At 40.5% G+C, this 15805-nt stretch overlaps 1 protein-coding gene and 1 pseudogene across 1 annotated transcript in view; one reads left to right on the top strand and one right to left on the bottom strand.

Annotated features, from left to right (window-relative positions):
- Nucleotides 1-15805, top strand: part of MACROD2 (mono-ADP ribosylhydrolase 2) — a 2256418-nt gene that overhangs the window by 1015884 nt on the left and 1224729 nt on the right. The window lies entirely within an intron of this gene.
- On the bottom strand, nt 2992-3875 carry LOC128574140 (syntaxin-2-like; annotated as a pseudogene).

Here is a 15805-nt window from a genome sequence, read left to right as displayed (position 1 = left end):
CTGTATTCTCTCCTGGCCAGAATTTACTGTCACTGAAACACAGATAAAAGTCTGGGATGAAACAAAAGCTACAAATTTAGTAAGCACCATCAATGTACTTTGTATTCCTAATCACCTTGCTGTTTCAGATTTTGATATTTAAAGATTGCATTCAATATTCCCCCTTCTGTATAAAGAATACTGAAACATTCTTTTTTTCCTTCTCCTCACGAGGCAGGTGGTTGGAACCAGGCAATGCTCTCTTGTGGCCATCTTTAGAGAGAACTGTTTCTGCATTCTGTATTCACCTGGGGATGACCTCCTGTGTTGGGGGTGGGGGGCGTTTCTTTGTTTGTTTGTTTCCCTTTTGTCTTAGTCCTAACTCAAAGGTAGAAAGGAGTTAACAACTTTGGTTGAACTTATGCCCAGTCCCAAGTGGTTTCCTTATACTTTTTAGTCTTCTAAATCATGGTGCTATTGTGGTAATGAAGCCAAGAGAAAGAAAATGCTTTACTGTCCCAGACTGATCTTAGTTTCAGAAAACTCCAGTCTTGGGTGGTGCCTGTGGCTCAAGGAGTAGGGCGCCAGCCCCACATACGGGGGTGCACGGTGGGTGGGTTCAAGCCCTGCCCTGGCCAAAACTACAAAAACATAAAAAAATAAATAAAAGCCAAAACAAAACTCCAGTTTTACTTAGCAGTTAGACATGATTATTTATCCACTACACCTGATCACCAGGCTGCTTTTTTGTAATGAAAAGCTAGGGAATGTTTTGAAGTCATGACTTAGTCATCAAAGTGCCAGATAAAAGGCCATTATTCCTATCTTTGCTTATTGGTTTTGCATAAATCATCATCCTTGTACAGGAAAATGACATTTCCCCCTTTGGACATTGGCAGAATGCATATAGAAGGCTTAACTTGTAAGGTGCTCTGAAAATGGGGTTCTTGAGCTGTTCTGTCCTCCAGAAACTTTGGCCATTCATAAATTTGTGATGTACAGTATACAATGTGCTTTGCCAGCTGTGTCCACATGACTTTTTTGTTTATTGTACAACATTTGCATTTGAATATGTGCTTTAAATTCCGTCTTCTGAACAAGATGTTTTGGAGCACCTTATTGGAAAAGATGCAAAGGGAGGGATACAGGGTAAGATTATCAATTTCCTGACTTTCACAGACTTAGCATGTTCCTCACCGCTCTGGTGATTCTAATGGAAATGACTTTGGAGACAGGGAATGCTAGGTTCCAGCCTTTGTCTCTGTGGCAAGGAAAAGAAAAAAAAGGAAAGGTTATTACAGCTGGCCATGCTGGAGGGTGAAAGTTCAAGGATAGAAAAAGAAGACTGCAGTACGTAGCAGAGTTCTTGGTTGCACAATACAGAATCCACTTTGTGTAGTGAACGTAGGGAATAATATAGTCAGGTATGACACTTAAAAAGTGGCCAACCATAATAATAGACTGTCCCAGGAGAAACATCACTGCTGCTATTACCCACATCTTGGCACTTACGACATTTAGGTCTGGGTTACGGAAACTCTGGCACAGTTGCTCAAAAGAACTAGATACTTTGCCACCATGCTTTCCCAAAGAGCCATCCTTTCATGCAGCTAACACTTCGTGTTGTTCATTTGCACTTCCAAGGTTCACACACTTTTATTTATTGGCGGGTATCAGGCATATTTTAACTTTATTAGTCAATATTAACAGACTAATAAAGTCTGAGGGGATTTTGCAGGGTTTGGCAACCAATGTTTTCTAAGACAGTGATAAACAACTGTACAAAGATGGTTCTATATCTTGAAGCTTTCTATTTCATTCAAAAGGCAATATTCAGTATATAAATTGGGGTAAATTAAGGTACTAATATATTAAAAAAATAAACATTTAAAATTTAAGATATCTTACAAAACAGCTCTATGATACAAAGTATTTATTCAAACAAGAAGTAAACACAAAGTACCAAAAAAATCTCTTAATTAGCATATATTAGCTGGGAGAAGAGCAGGAAAGAAAGTCTTAGATTTGGGGAGGCGCCTGTGGCTCAGTCCGTAAGGCGCCAGCCCCATATACCAAGGGTGGCGGGTTCAAGCCCGGCCCCGATTGAACTGCAACCAAAAAATAGCTGGGCGTTGTGGTGGGCGCCTGTAGTCCCAGCTACTCGGGAGGCTGAGGCAAGAGAATCGCTTAAGCCCAGGAGTTGGAGGTTGCTGTGAGCTGTGTGAGGCCACGGCACTGTACCGTGGGCCATAAAGTGAGACTCTGTCTCTACAAAAAAAAAAAAGAAAGTCTTAGACTTGAAATCTACTAGCTTCATAAAATAAAATATTCATAATTAACCTTTACATACATTTTAAATACTGAAATATTTTTTTAAATTTAATTTTTCACCAATTCCTTATTTCACAGCTATACAAATAAGTTTCACACTTTTTTTTTTTATGGCTTTTTTATTTTATTTTGTTGCTTATTTTTTATTTCTTTACTTTTTGTTGTTGTTGTCCCACCCTATGCCCCTGAGCAGAGTGCAGTGGGCGTGGTAGCACCCTGCTGCCTCAGCCTCCGGAAGCCTCTGGGATTACAGGCACTCGCCGCGGGGCCGGGCTGGGTTGGGTTTTTCCATTTTTTTCATGAGTCGGGATCTCACTGTTGCTCAGGCGAGTCTCGAACTCCTGAGCTCAAGCAATTCTCCCTCCTCAGCCTACCACAGTGCTGGGATTACAGGCGTGAGCCACTGCGCCTGGCAAGTTTCACACTTTTAAAGTTTTGTAGTGTGTTATTTAGAGTTCAAGGACTTTTAAGTTCACTGATCACAACCACTCTGCTCACAGTGTTTTCACTGGACAAGACATTCTGTTGTGCTTTTCCCTTGAATTCATCAATTAAAAAGCACCCAATGCCATGTCATAATATCATTCACGAAGTGACAGGATGTTGATTTTGTTGCAGATAGGGTCTGAGTCTCCAGGGATAAACAGTTCTTGGGATGTGGTTGCCATGGTGATGCTGTTGCTAGGATAATTCTATCACAAACAATATAATTACAAAAATAATAATCCATATCATTTTCCTTCTTGCTTTGCCATGATATTTAACAGCTTTTTTCATTTCTTCTTTAGCATGTTCTACATAGTCTGTGGCATTCAGAACATTTTTTTCTATGTTGTTGATCATTTCATCCTGAGTCTCCATGAACATGGCCATATCCATGAGCATGCCATGCAGCTCACAGATTCTGGTCTTCAGCTTCATGAGTCCTTGTGATGAGACTCGATCTCATTGAGAGTTTGTCTCCTAATCTGTGAATCTGATACACTGTTGGACGTAAAGACAGAAGACTTCCTGCTCTCCAGCGTCTCCTCCAGCTCCTCTTCGGTGGTGGTCCTTCCAGTTCTTTTCAGCTGGTGCTATAAGTGCCCTTTGCTATGCTCCTAAAATAGACTCTGTGCTTCCTTGTACTCTGTCATGGTCTCCACAAACATGTGAGATGGCACCAAGTGCTGCGTTCTTTGTATCTGAAGACCTACTGAAGTTCGGTTCCCACTTTCATCTGATCAAAACTTTGTTCAATGGACTTTAACTTGGCTCAAATTCTTTTAGCCATTTTCTTGATATCTTTGTTCAGATCTTCAAGCTCTTTTATGTTTCCTTCTGGGTTTAGTTCAGAATGAATGATACTGAGTTTTTTCTTTACTTTGTCAACATAGTCACCTATTTTACTGATACTATTACTTGCTTTTTTCCGATCTTTGTAGTTGTTTCCTTTCTCGTACTGTTTGTAATCTTCTCAACCTGTTGGAAGAAATCATCCTTAAAATGGTCCTCTTCAATAACAATAATTGTGTCTCCATTATCATTTTTCCTATAGCCATCAGGTTTGGCAGCAGGTCCTGCATCCTTCTCAGCCAGGTTCTGCACCCTGCTCCTCAAGCCTTCCCCAGTCAACATTGAGCTCTCTGGTTGTCCCATAGCCACCTCAGACCTTTGTGGCCCTCGCACCCTGTCACTGTCCCCTCTTTGGAATGGCACTGCCATGATAACCCTACATAGCAACTGTGTGGCCTGTGTGCTCTACAAATCAGTAGTGTTTCTACATGTCAATAATAATCAAAGAACCAAATCATGAAGGAAGTCCCTATTATAATAGCTACAAAAGAAACAAAGTACCCAGAAAAAAATATTTAACGAAGGAGGTGAAAGACCTCTACAAAGAAAACTATAAAACACTGATGTTAGAAATTGCAGATGACATAAACAAAGACATCCCATGTTCATGGATCATAAGAATTAATATCATTAAAATGACTACACTTCCCAAAGCAATCTACAGGTTCAATGCAATCCCTATCATGATACCAACATCATTTTTCACAGAATTAGAAAAAACAATTCTGAATTCTTATGGAACCAAAAATAGAGCCATAATACTCAAAGCGATTCTAAGCAAAAAGAACAAAGCAGAAGGTATCACATTGCCTACTTTGAATTATACTTTAAGGGTACAGTAATCAAACATCATGGTACTAGTATAAAACTAGACACTGTAGATCAAGGGAAGAGAATTAAAAAAAAAAATTAATCCATATACTTACAGATAACTTCCATTTGCAAAAACATGGATAGAACTGGAGAACATTATGTTAAATGAAATAGGCCAAACACAGAAAGACAGATCTCATATGTCATCACTCATATGTGGGAATTAAAACTTAAAAACAATTTATCTCTTGGAGACAAGGAGTAATGTGGTATTTACCAGAGGCCAGGAAAAGTAGCAGGGAGGGAGACATAAAGTGGGGCTGGTTAATGGATGCAAAAATATAGTTAGATGGTTAGATAGAAGGAACAATATTTGACAGCACAACAAAGTAAATCAACAATAAGTTAAGGTATACTTTAAAATAACTAAAAGAGCAGAATTACAATGTCACTAACACAAATGATAAATGCCTGAGGCAATGGATATCCTGATTATCCTGATTAATTCACATTGTCTGCCTGTATTAAAACATCACACATGTGCCGTATAAAGATATACAACTATTACATATCTATAATAATTAAATTTTTTTTTTTAAATTTTAAAAGAAGAAGTTTCATTATGTGAATTTTGGGGAAAACATGCAGACTACATTACACTCCTGGGCTCCCAAATCCATGCCCTTCTTACATGGAAAATGCATGCTTTCTATTCCAATAGTCCTCCAAAGTTTAATTAATACCAGCACCAACTCAAAAATCTAAAGTCCAGGGCCCTCATCTAAATCCAATATGGAGATACTCAAGGTATGATTCAGTCTGAGGCAAATTCTTCTCTAGCAGTGAGCATGTGCTAGCAAACAAGTTATGTGTTTCCAAAAAAAAATTGTGGGACAGGAATTTCCCTTCCAAAAGGGAGAAATAGGAAAGGAAAAAGGACTAACAGATCCCAAATAAATAAAAAAAAAAGAAAAGAAAAAAAAAAAGCCAAATAACATTAAATCTTAAGGTTTGAGAATAATCTCTTCAAATTCCATTCCCCACCTTCTGAATACACTGGGGCAGGAATTGACCTCCTAAGCATCAGGTGTTTGTGCCTTGTCCAAGCTGATGTTGCACACAGGTAGCTACCAGTATGGGATCTTGGCTCTGACCTGGGCTTTGTCCTAGTGGGGAAGCTCTAGGACAAATTGCCCCGTGTCAATTCTCAGCCCCACTGACCTTTTAAGGCATCTTTTGAAATCTAGCCGGAGGAATTCATGCTGCCATAGCTCTGGCACTCTGTGAGCCTACTGAATGAATACTACATGGATGCTGCAAGTTTGTCAGCCTGTACCCTCCAAAGCCATGGCTTTAGCTGTACCTAATCCCACTTGAGCGACACAGGGCCGCTAAGGAGTGCTGGACTGGAATGCAAGGAACAGAGACTTAAGGTAGCACAGGGCAGTGAATACTGAGGTGCAGTGGGTGTCTTGGGTCCCTCCTTTGACATAGTTCTGCCCCCCAGGCCTTGGCATTCTGGGCCTATGAAGGGAGGCATAGCACCAGCGAAATCCAAAATGTCTTCGGGCTCATTTTTTCTTGATGAAGCATCTAGCTTTCTTCTGTTCATACTAATCTCCTTATCAAACAGTTGCTTGGCCATAACCTTGGTGTTTCTCCCAAACATGCTTCTTTATTCCTCAAGATCTGGTGAGGATGAAAAACTTCCAAATCTCTAAATTCTGTTTCCCTTTTAGTTATAATTTCATCATTAATTTATTTCTCTCCTTTAACGTTCTACTATGAGTGGTTAATATTATAGAATCCATAAGCACCCCTGAACACTTTCCTTAGAGATTTCTTCTACCAAACACTCTAGTTCATAGCTCTCAAATTCTGCCTCCTACAAAGTTCTAGGACATAGACACAATCCAGCCAACTTCTTCAGCACTTTGTAAAAAGGATGGCCTTTCCTTCAGTCGGCAATAAGATATCCTCATTTCTGTCTGAGACCTCACCAGAATGGCCTTAACCGTCCACATTTCTAGTACCATTCTGATCAGGAGCATGAATGAGTCTTTCTCTATAGTTCTATTCTTCTGAGCCCTCAGCAGAACTTCCTTAACATTCTCTTCATGGCAGTGTAGGCTTTTCTGAGCATGCACTTCAAAACTATTAGTCTCTACCCACTATCCAGTTCCAAAGCCACTTCCACATTTCAGGTATTTGTTCTGGCAATACCCCACTTCTGGAAGCAATTTCTATTTTTATATGTTGCTAAAGCAGAACACTTGAGACTAGGAAATTTATAAAGAACAGGAATTTATTTCTAACAGTTCTAGAGATTAGAAAGTCCATGGTCAAGATGCTAGCTGTTTCAGTATCACGTCTGTTTCCGCAAGGGTGCTTTGCTCCTGCATCCTGCAGAGGGGACAAATGCTGTGTCCTCACATGGCACAAGGGAAGAGGGAAGCAGCTCCCTCACATCACTTTTATATGGGCACCAATCCCATTGATGAGGGCTCTCATGATTTAATCACCTCCAAACACCCTACCTCTTTTTTTTTTTTTTTGTAGAGACAGAGTCTCACTTTATGGCCCTTGGTAGAGTGCCGTGGCCTCACACACCTCACAGCAACCTCCAACTCCTGGGCTTAAGCGATTCTCTTGCCTCAGCCTCCCAAGTAGCTGGGACTACAGGCGCTTCGAACCCACCAGCCTTGGAATATGTGGCTGGTGCCCTAAAGGCGCCGAGCCAAGGCTGAAGTCTTATTTAAAATTCGTAACAGTCTGGCGGCGGCTGTGGCTCAGTGAGCAGGGCGCCGGCCCCATATACCAAGGGTGGCGGGTTCAAACCCAGCCCCGGCCAAACTGCAACAAAAAAATAGCCGAGTGTTGTGGCGGACGCCTGTAGTCCCAGCTACTCGGGAGGCTGAGGCAGGAGAATCGCCTAAGCCCAGGAGTTGGAGGTTGCTGTGAGCTGTGTGACGCCACGGCACTCTACCGAGGGCGATAAAGTGAGACTGTGTCTCTACAGAAAATAAATAAATAAATAAATAAAATAAAATAAAATAAAATAAAATAAAATAAAATAAAATAAAATTCGTAACAGTCATAGAAGCAGATAACATACTATTGCTCTCTGTGGGAACATGGTCAGGAATGGTGTTGATAATTAAAATGCTACTATTGGCTCTTGCAAACCGCATTCTCTGTATCTTAGCATAGAAACAAAATATGAAAACTTTTAACCTCCACAATATAATTTAAAGTTCCCATTGGAGTAAGTCATTCAGTTCTCAAACTTTCATTTTAATGTCATAATTCATACTGTAATGGCTCTTTGTTTGATTAAAACTATTATCTACGGAAAATGCTAAGGCATTTAAAAATACTTTACTATTTTTAGGGAAAAAACATAAGGAATTTGTCATTTATTAAAGGTAATGGTTTTCTCTGAAATTTGTAGAATGATGATTTGAATTTTTATTTATTTAAAACATATTTTTATTTTGTTCTAAGGACTGTTTTGAGTGCTTTGTAGATGGTAACTCATTCAATCTTCCTAACCTATGAGAGAAGTATTATTACTATTTCCACTTTACAGTTAAGGAAACAGATCAGAAACTCAGACAGGTTGAATAACCTGTCAAGTTGCAGAACTAATTAAGTGGCAGAGATGGGGTTCAAATCCAGGCCATCTGGCCCACAAAGGCCCTGTGTACATCGACCATGCCCTGGTGCCTCTTGCAGCACGTTAAAGAGTTTACTAAGATGGATAAGCTCAGAAATTTGCTCCTCTGATCAGCCATCTGTCTGCTCTTCTGGTCCTTCTAGGATATCAGTGTTTTCCGATAAAATGGACATGGGTTTCTGATGAGACAATATTTATACTGAGAACCGTGAGACTATCACCTCATTATAGGCATATATTAAAGCAATATAAGAAGCTCACATTCTCATTAGCTTTTTTTTTTTTTTTTTAAAACAGCTACTAAGCTATAACCCCATCTGCCGTCAGCCTCTCTTGCCATTAGATTAGGTCTCTATATCAATCATGGTCTCAGCAAAAGCAAATGGCACATTCAAATTACAACCAACTCAGAAAGGACTCTTTCTGAGTTTTATGAAAGGACTCTTGGAGGGAGAGAATAAAGAAAAGCAACTGTGGCCTTCAGTGGAAGACAGACATCCAGTGGAGAGGGAAGAGGGAAGAAATACCCAGACCTTACTCCTCTGCCCTCCTCCAATCTCCTGAGGGAACTCGCTCTTGGTGTGCTGGAAACCAGAGGCTAAGAGAGGCCATTGATGTTGTCCATATAGGTCAGCCGCCACTGCTGGGCTCAGAGAAAAATGGAGATCAAACAGAGTGGGCCAAATGAAAGCTATTTGTCATGGTCTAACTCAGTGGTTCTCAACAGGACCAACAGGAACTGTATTGAAGGGCCGCAGCATCTGATCTAATCCTATGTTACACACCCACACACACACACACAGACACACACATCTCTTCAGAACAAGATTTCTATTCTTCCACTGAGAATTTTAATCTTTATTTATTAACTCAGTTTCTTCATACCTTAGAGAGATTCTGAGAATACAAAACTCCAGTATCAAATACATCTTGTCTTTTTTGGCACATTGTTCAAACTTATTAAGGTCTTTTTGAATTCTGGTTTTATCATTCAAAAATAATGATCCTCAAGCCTAGAAGCTGCACCTCAGAATACCTTGGAAAGATCTGTAGAGTACTGTTTTTCAGACCTACCCAGAGATTTAGTCAATCTCAGCAGAGGCCCAGGAATGTTTTCTGTTGTTTTTAATTTCCCAGGCAACCCTGATGTAGCCAATTAAAGCACAGGCATCTGAGATCCCTTGATATAACAGCTTTAATACAAGGCGTGAGTTAGACACCTGTATAGAATTTATCTTTGTCCAGAAATTCAGGGATCTTCCAATGGGGATAGATTTATGAAGCCCAGTATGAAAATTGTCTGGGGATCTGAAAAGAAACTAGGAAACTAACTTCATTACCTGATCCTGCCCAAGCCTCCCTCTGGAATCCTCCTGCCACCACGGTGAACTGCTGTCTTTGAAGGGACGGTGATGAATCCCTTCAGTCTTCTAGTGAAGAAAATATCTCAGACTCCTATATATGCTTGTTTGTTCTTTACATATGCTCATTCGACCTCTTTGCTCTAACTTTACAATTCATGTTTCTGTACGTTGTGCCAAAGGATATTATAGTAGACTATAACTATTTCACTAGATTTGAATCATATCCGTTAAGTCTATGTACCCATCTCCCCTTCCTTCCTTTCTTCCATAAGTACTAATCATTCTGGGAGCCAAGCACTTCCCAGGTCTTGGGGAGGCCATAGTGTGAAAGACAGTTGTGGTCTCTGCCCTCTTGAGCTTACATTCCAATGGGGGATACAGACATTCACAAAGTAAACAAATAGATATGCAAGGACTCTTTTTAATACAGATATATAGAATAAATGAAGAGATATGATTAACTGTAAAGGATGGGTGGGATGGGGACTATTTCAGGGAAAGCCTTCCAGAGGATGACATAGGAACTGAAAAATGAAGGTCAGGAAGGAACCAGCCTGGCATGATTCTGAGAGATGAGCATTCATTCTGGGCAGAGAGAAAGCAAGTCACATGCCCCGAGATAGGAAAGAAACTGTAGAATTCAAGTGAGACACCAAGGCCATTTCAGAGAGACTTGTCCTAACTGATTCTATGCTGATCAGCAAAGAAATGTTTCCATCTACTGTAGGTCCTATAAACCACCTCTTCGAATGCCTGCTGAAAATGTTTCTTTGCTCCCACAAGCTTTCAGCCAGCCCACTGTTACACGTGCCTGTTAAAAGATTAGAATAAAAGAAGCACATGAAACTATTTGTGATTCAAAGTGTTATACCTCTCTTCTCTGGGGGCTAGCCAGGTTATGTGGGACCTAAAGCTTTTACAATTTTAAGGGTCCATTTAAAGAAAATAAAAAGTTACAAATAAAAAATTGTTATGGCCCCACCCATGCTATTCGACTGATTAGCTTTGTGGTAAATCCTTCTGTGCCTGGCACCTTTCTCCAGACAAGAGAGTGAGCGTGACTGAGAGTGAGAACCTGGAGAGAATGTGGGTAGGAGGCCCAGAAGCTTCCAGGACCATGAGGGGCCCTGCTGCACAGGAGCTGTGAGGATGTTTTGTGAATAGCCAGAGGACCCACCTACCATCTCAGATGGTGAGGAGAAGGCAAGGGAAACATGTCTAGATTTGAGCAGGCAGTCATGTGGCAATCACTACATTAGAGGCAGGAGGAAATAAAAAGCAGCCTGCTATTTTATTGTTTAAAAGGAAGCTACTAAAGGAGGCTTTGGGAAAGTAAAGAGAAGAAGCTAAGTCAATTAATTGGAAACAGTACAAAGTGCAAAGTACTGAACAAGGCATGGCAGAAGCAGGTGGTTGGGCTGAGACAGTGCAGGTGTGCAGGTGTCGGGGGGAATGTGGAGTCATTCCGAGGGGCACGTGGGAGGCTCCCGGGGGCTAAGATGGGAAGGGCTGGGGGTGAAGGCAGAAGAGGTGGTAGAGATGGCTGTGGGGAGAAGGGAAAGATGGTAGTGGTGGTGACTGCAGGTGGACAGCAGAGTTAGTTTCATCTGGGCCCATAAAGACCCATTCTTCCTGCCATGTCTGAGATGCTTATTTCAAAATTAATTCTGGTTGTCAGGAAAATATTCTCGTGAATAATGAGGAATCAAACTATCATCTCATATTATGAAAAACAATGACTTAATCACAATCACACTTTTGCTCAGACTGTGGCCCAGCTTGAGTTAGGGAAACCATTTGGTTAGTGTGTTGATTTCCAAGCAATAATGATGATAATTTAATATATTTGTGTAATTTGTAAAGATCAAATAAGTATGCTTGGAATATCCCTCACCTTGAATATTTGTCTTTTCTCTATGCTAGAAATATTCATATTATTATCCTCCACCTATTTTGAAATACACAATAGATGATTATAAATGACAGTCACTCTATTGATCTATTAGGCACTAGGTCTTATTCCTTCTCTCAAGCTATATATTTGTACCCATTAATTTGCCTCTCTTTATCCCCTCTCTTCCCTCCCTTTCCCAGTCCTGGTAACCACCCAGTCTACTCTCTGTCATCATGAGACCCACTTTTTTAGCTCCCACATAAGAATGAAAACATGCAATATTTGTCTTTTTATGCTTGACTTATTTCACTTAACTTAATGACCTATAGTTCCATGTATGTTGGTATAAATGACAGGATTTCATTTTTTATGGCAGAATAATATCCCACTGTGGATATATACCACATTGTCTTTCCTGCACTGATGGGCACTTTAGCACTTCAATTCCATACTTTGGGTATTGAGAATAATGCTTCTGTGAATGTGAGAATGCAGATATCTTTCCACATATTGATTTTTGTTTGGATATATACCCAGAAGTGGAATTACTGGATCATATAATACTCCTGTTTTCAGTTTTTTGAAGAACTGTCATACTTTTTGTACTAGTTTACATTTCTTCCAACTAGGGTTCCCCTTTCTCTGTATCCTCAACATCATTTGTTAATTGTCTGGGTTTTGCTGGTATTATAGAATTAGTTGGTAGTATTCCCTTCTCTTTAATTTTTTTTTTTTTTAAAGAATTGGAGTAGAATTAGTATTAGCCATTCTTTAAATGTTTGATAGAATCCAGCAGTGACACCATCAGGTCCTGGGATTTTCTTCGATGGGAGACTTTTTATTATTGCTTTGATCTCACTACATGTTACTGGTTCATTGGAGTTTCATATTTCTTCATAGTTCAATCGTGGTAGGTTGCATGTGTCTGGAATTTGTCCATTTCTCTAGGTTTTCCAATGTGTTGGTGTGTACTTGCTGCAGCCGCCTTAACGAGTCCTCGTATTTCTCCAGTCTCAGTTGTCATGCACCCCTTTTTGTTTCTGACTATTTATTTGAGTCTTCCCTCTTTTTCTCTTAGTACATAGCAGAGTTTCCAGGGCTGGACATGGTCATCCCACCTCCATCCTTTGTCTGTCTCTGTTCTCAGAGATATTTCTCCCTCTAGGCATTCCGCATCCTTCCTGTGGGTTGAGGCAAGGGCAGGTCTCCTGCCAGGGAACTCAAGATAATGGGGAAGTTGGTTGTCTACCTCACTATCACTTTTTCCAATGTAGAAACCTTGAGTTGCAGGAAAGTTTCCTACGCTCTTGGTGCTGAGCAGGTTGTAGGGGAGGGTGTCATGGACATGAAGTCCATTTGTCTTACTACCTTCTCAGAGTTTCTTTTGTTACTTCTCTGTGGTCCCAGGAACAGTTTCTTCCTCACATTCAATTCAATTTATAGGATATCACTGGTGGTAATATGTATATATATATATTTCTTTTTCTATGGGTGGAAGCGAAGCCAGCTGCCTTCCATGTTGCCCTTTTCTTTCTTCCCCCCCCCCCAAGATAGAGTCTCATTATATGCCCTCTGTAGAGTGCTATGGCATCACAGCTCAGAGCAACCTGAGACTCTTGGGCGTAAATGATTCTTTTGCCTCAGCCTGGGGACTACAGGCACCCATCACAATGCTCGGCTATTTTTGTTGTTGTTGTTGCAGTTGTCATTGCTGTTTAGCTGGCCTCAACTGAATTTGATCCCACCAGCCTGGGTGTAACTGGCCAGCGCCCTGTGCGCTGAGCTACCAGCACCACCCCATGCTGCCCTTTCCTAAGCAGAAGTCGCTGAGTCTTTTAGTTAGTGTCCCCAACCTGGTCTTCTGCAGACACTCTAACAACAAGCTGCTACTTTACTACCTGTCATTAAATATCTGATATCAATCATTTTTGTGCTTTTAAAATATATTTTTCATATATAATAAACGTCATATGTGTCATACGTCAAATGGCTTGTCTTAAACGTCAAGTTGTTAAGATGAACTTGTAGTAGTGAAAGATGACAGCCGCTGTCCTCTGCGTCCCCCACCCCTCCTGTCCCTACCCTTCTTCTTTCTCCTCTCCTTCCTCTTCCTCCTCCTTTGTTTTCTTCTTGAGCTGTTTAGTGTGCTCTGAGGTTGGATGATCTCCATGAAACACAAACCAAACAGAATTTGTGGTCAGAGAGGGATTTCTGTTAGAGAATCTTCTTCCTTTTATTACCTGTCAGAAATCAAATGGCTGCAGAGTGATTGTGTGGGTCCGCAGTGGTGACAATTTTGTGAATGTTAATATTGAATGTCACATGTGAGCTGGAAATCATCATGACCCCTGAATGTAGTTAAAAAAAAAAAAAAAGGCTTATCATATGCTCAGACAAAACTTTGCACTGAATGGCACATTTTAGATTTATATGTATGAGCCTAGAAAGAACAGAAAACTATTCTATACGTTTGTTTCTGAATGTTCAAATTTCTGGTTTTATCTTTCTACAACGCCTTCTATCCTGAATACTTTAATAGATGAAATAATTTGCAAGGAAGGACAGTCATTTCCTTGCCAGGGTACAATCCAGTGTGGGGGTTCTCTAAATGCTAATTAATTCCAACCTCAACTTCTTTACCTGCTGTTTCAAAGGCTGGCAGCTTGTATTCATCACCTGAGTGACAGCTGTTTCTAACCTCTTCTCTCTGAAAAGAAATAAAGAAATTAAATAAACCTTTTGCATGCTGATCCCTGACATTCTGAAGTGACAGTTAAAAAGTGCTCAAGTATGAGTCTAAGGTAGACTTGAATGGAAAGATTTTGTCTACATCAACCAATTGTTGAATTTTGACCAGATATTTGTGAAGTGTAGAGAGAAACAGAGGTAGGCAACTGATGAGAGTATTATCACAAATGCGAATGAATCATTAAAAGAGACTTCAGATATATTAAATGTCTACATTTAAGCAAGTTGAGCAATGTGCATTTTTATTCAGGTTTTATAGTACAGATTTTTTTTAACCTATTGATTTTTTTCTCCGAGTCAATAGGCAGGTAGAAAGCACGTGTGGTGCTTTTTTTTACACGGTATTTTTCCTTTACGGTTTATTCCGTCTATTTAATTGTCTTGCAGTAATGGCTGATATCATATTGCTTCCCAATCACAGAGCTGTCCTTTATAAAAATGGATTTTATTTCTGCTATAATTTCAATTTCCGCTTTTTACAATGATGACTAGAGTTAATAGCATTTGACTGATTCCTCCTAAACAAAGTAATTCTATACAAGCCCTGTCTCATATGATAAACACGTACACAGTACAGTTTGGGGAAAGATTATTTAACCTTCATGGAGGACTAACATCTAAATATCAATGGTGGATTTTATCCCTTGACTTGTCTAAAGGCGCCTGTCACTGACTTTACTCTTCTCCATGCTGCTGACTTTCCAGAGTCCCTGGTGTTCAGTCAGAAGTTGTAGATCACAGAATTTATGTGCCCTATTAATTTAAGTTGCTTTGATGATCAATTTTGCCATTATATAGGATTTATCCATCATAACCAGAGGATAGAACAGTTTTAGTGTCCCAAGAAAACACTGTGTGCTATACCTTTACAGGGTCACCCACTCTCTTTACCTCTCACCCCTGAGAAGGTATTTTTATATTATTAAAATCTGAAGAAGAAGGAGGTGGAGGGAGAGACGAAAAGGAGGAAGAAGGAGAAAGAAGAAGGGAGAGGAGAAGATGGGTAGGGAGGACAGGGAATGGGGAAAAAGGAAAATAAGGGGCGCAACCAGCAAAGTGTGCATTGAACTCTTGTCAAGGCTGTTAGGTGTTTCCTGGGCAGTATCTTAAATGGATTGCATTCTTTTTTTTTTATTCATATAAGAAGATGACATTGTTAAATTGGTTTCTGTAGTCATCCTCTAAACTGGGGATTGTGTCCTGGTGCCTTGAGGGTGGAACTAGCCCCAATTCTATGTTTTCTTGGCCTGAACTGCCAGTGCTAGGCTTGCCCATTGTCAGCTTGGCACTCCTCCCTCCTCCCTGGGACAAGACGCAGAGGAGAATAAGGACTACATACCCCAGAGCTCTCTTTTCTTTGTGTTCTATTCCAGATTGCCAGTGAGAGGAGCTAGTGCAGGAACTGGGAGGCAGGAAAGGAGGAGTGTACTGCAGCCAAATGTGTGGGCAGGAGTGGGATTCTGGTGGCTTGAGAATGACTCACATCACTGCCATAGACGTGACCACTGGTGGGATGTTCCCACGGTATTGCCAGGGCTTCCCCATAAGCTGTTGAGAACCACAACTCCGGTGTTGCTTCAGCTTGAGGTTTCTGGATCTGCCTTCCTGCCCTTCTGGCTACCTTTCCAGTGTCTCTGCAGTGGCCCTCCTGTCCTGTGTCCACTC

Source organism: Nycticebus coucang, chromosome 21, assembly GCF_027406575.1.
Source record: "Nycticebus coucang isolate mNycCou1 chromosome 21, mNycCou1.pri, whole genome shotgun sequence".
NCBI lineage: Eukaryota > Metazoa > Chordata > Mammalia > Primates > Lorisidae > Nycticebus > Nycticebus coucang.
This window is presented reverse-complemented; position numbering and strand designations above follow the sequence as displayed.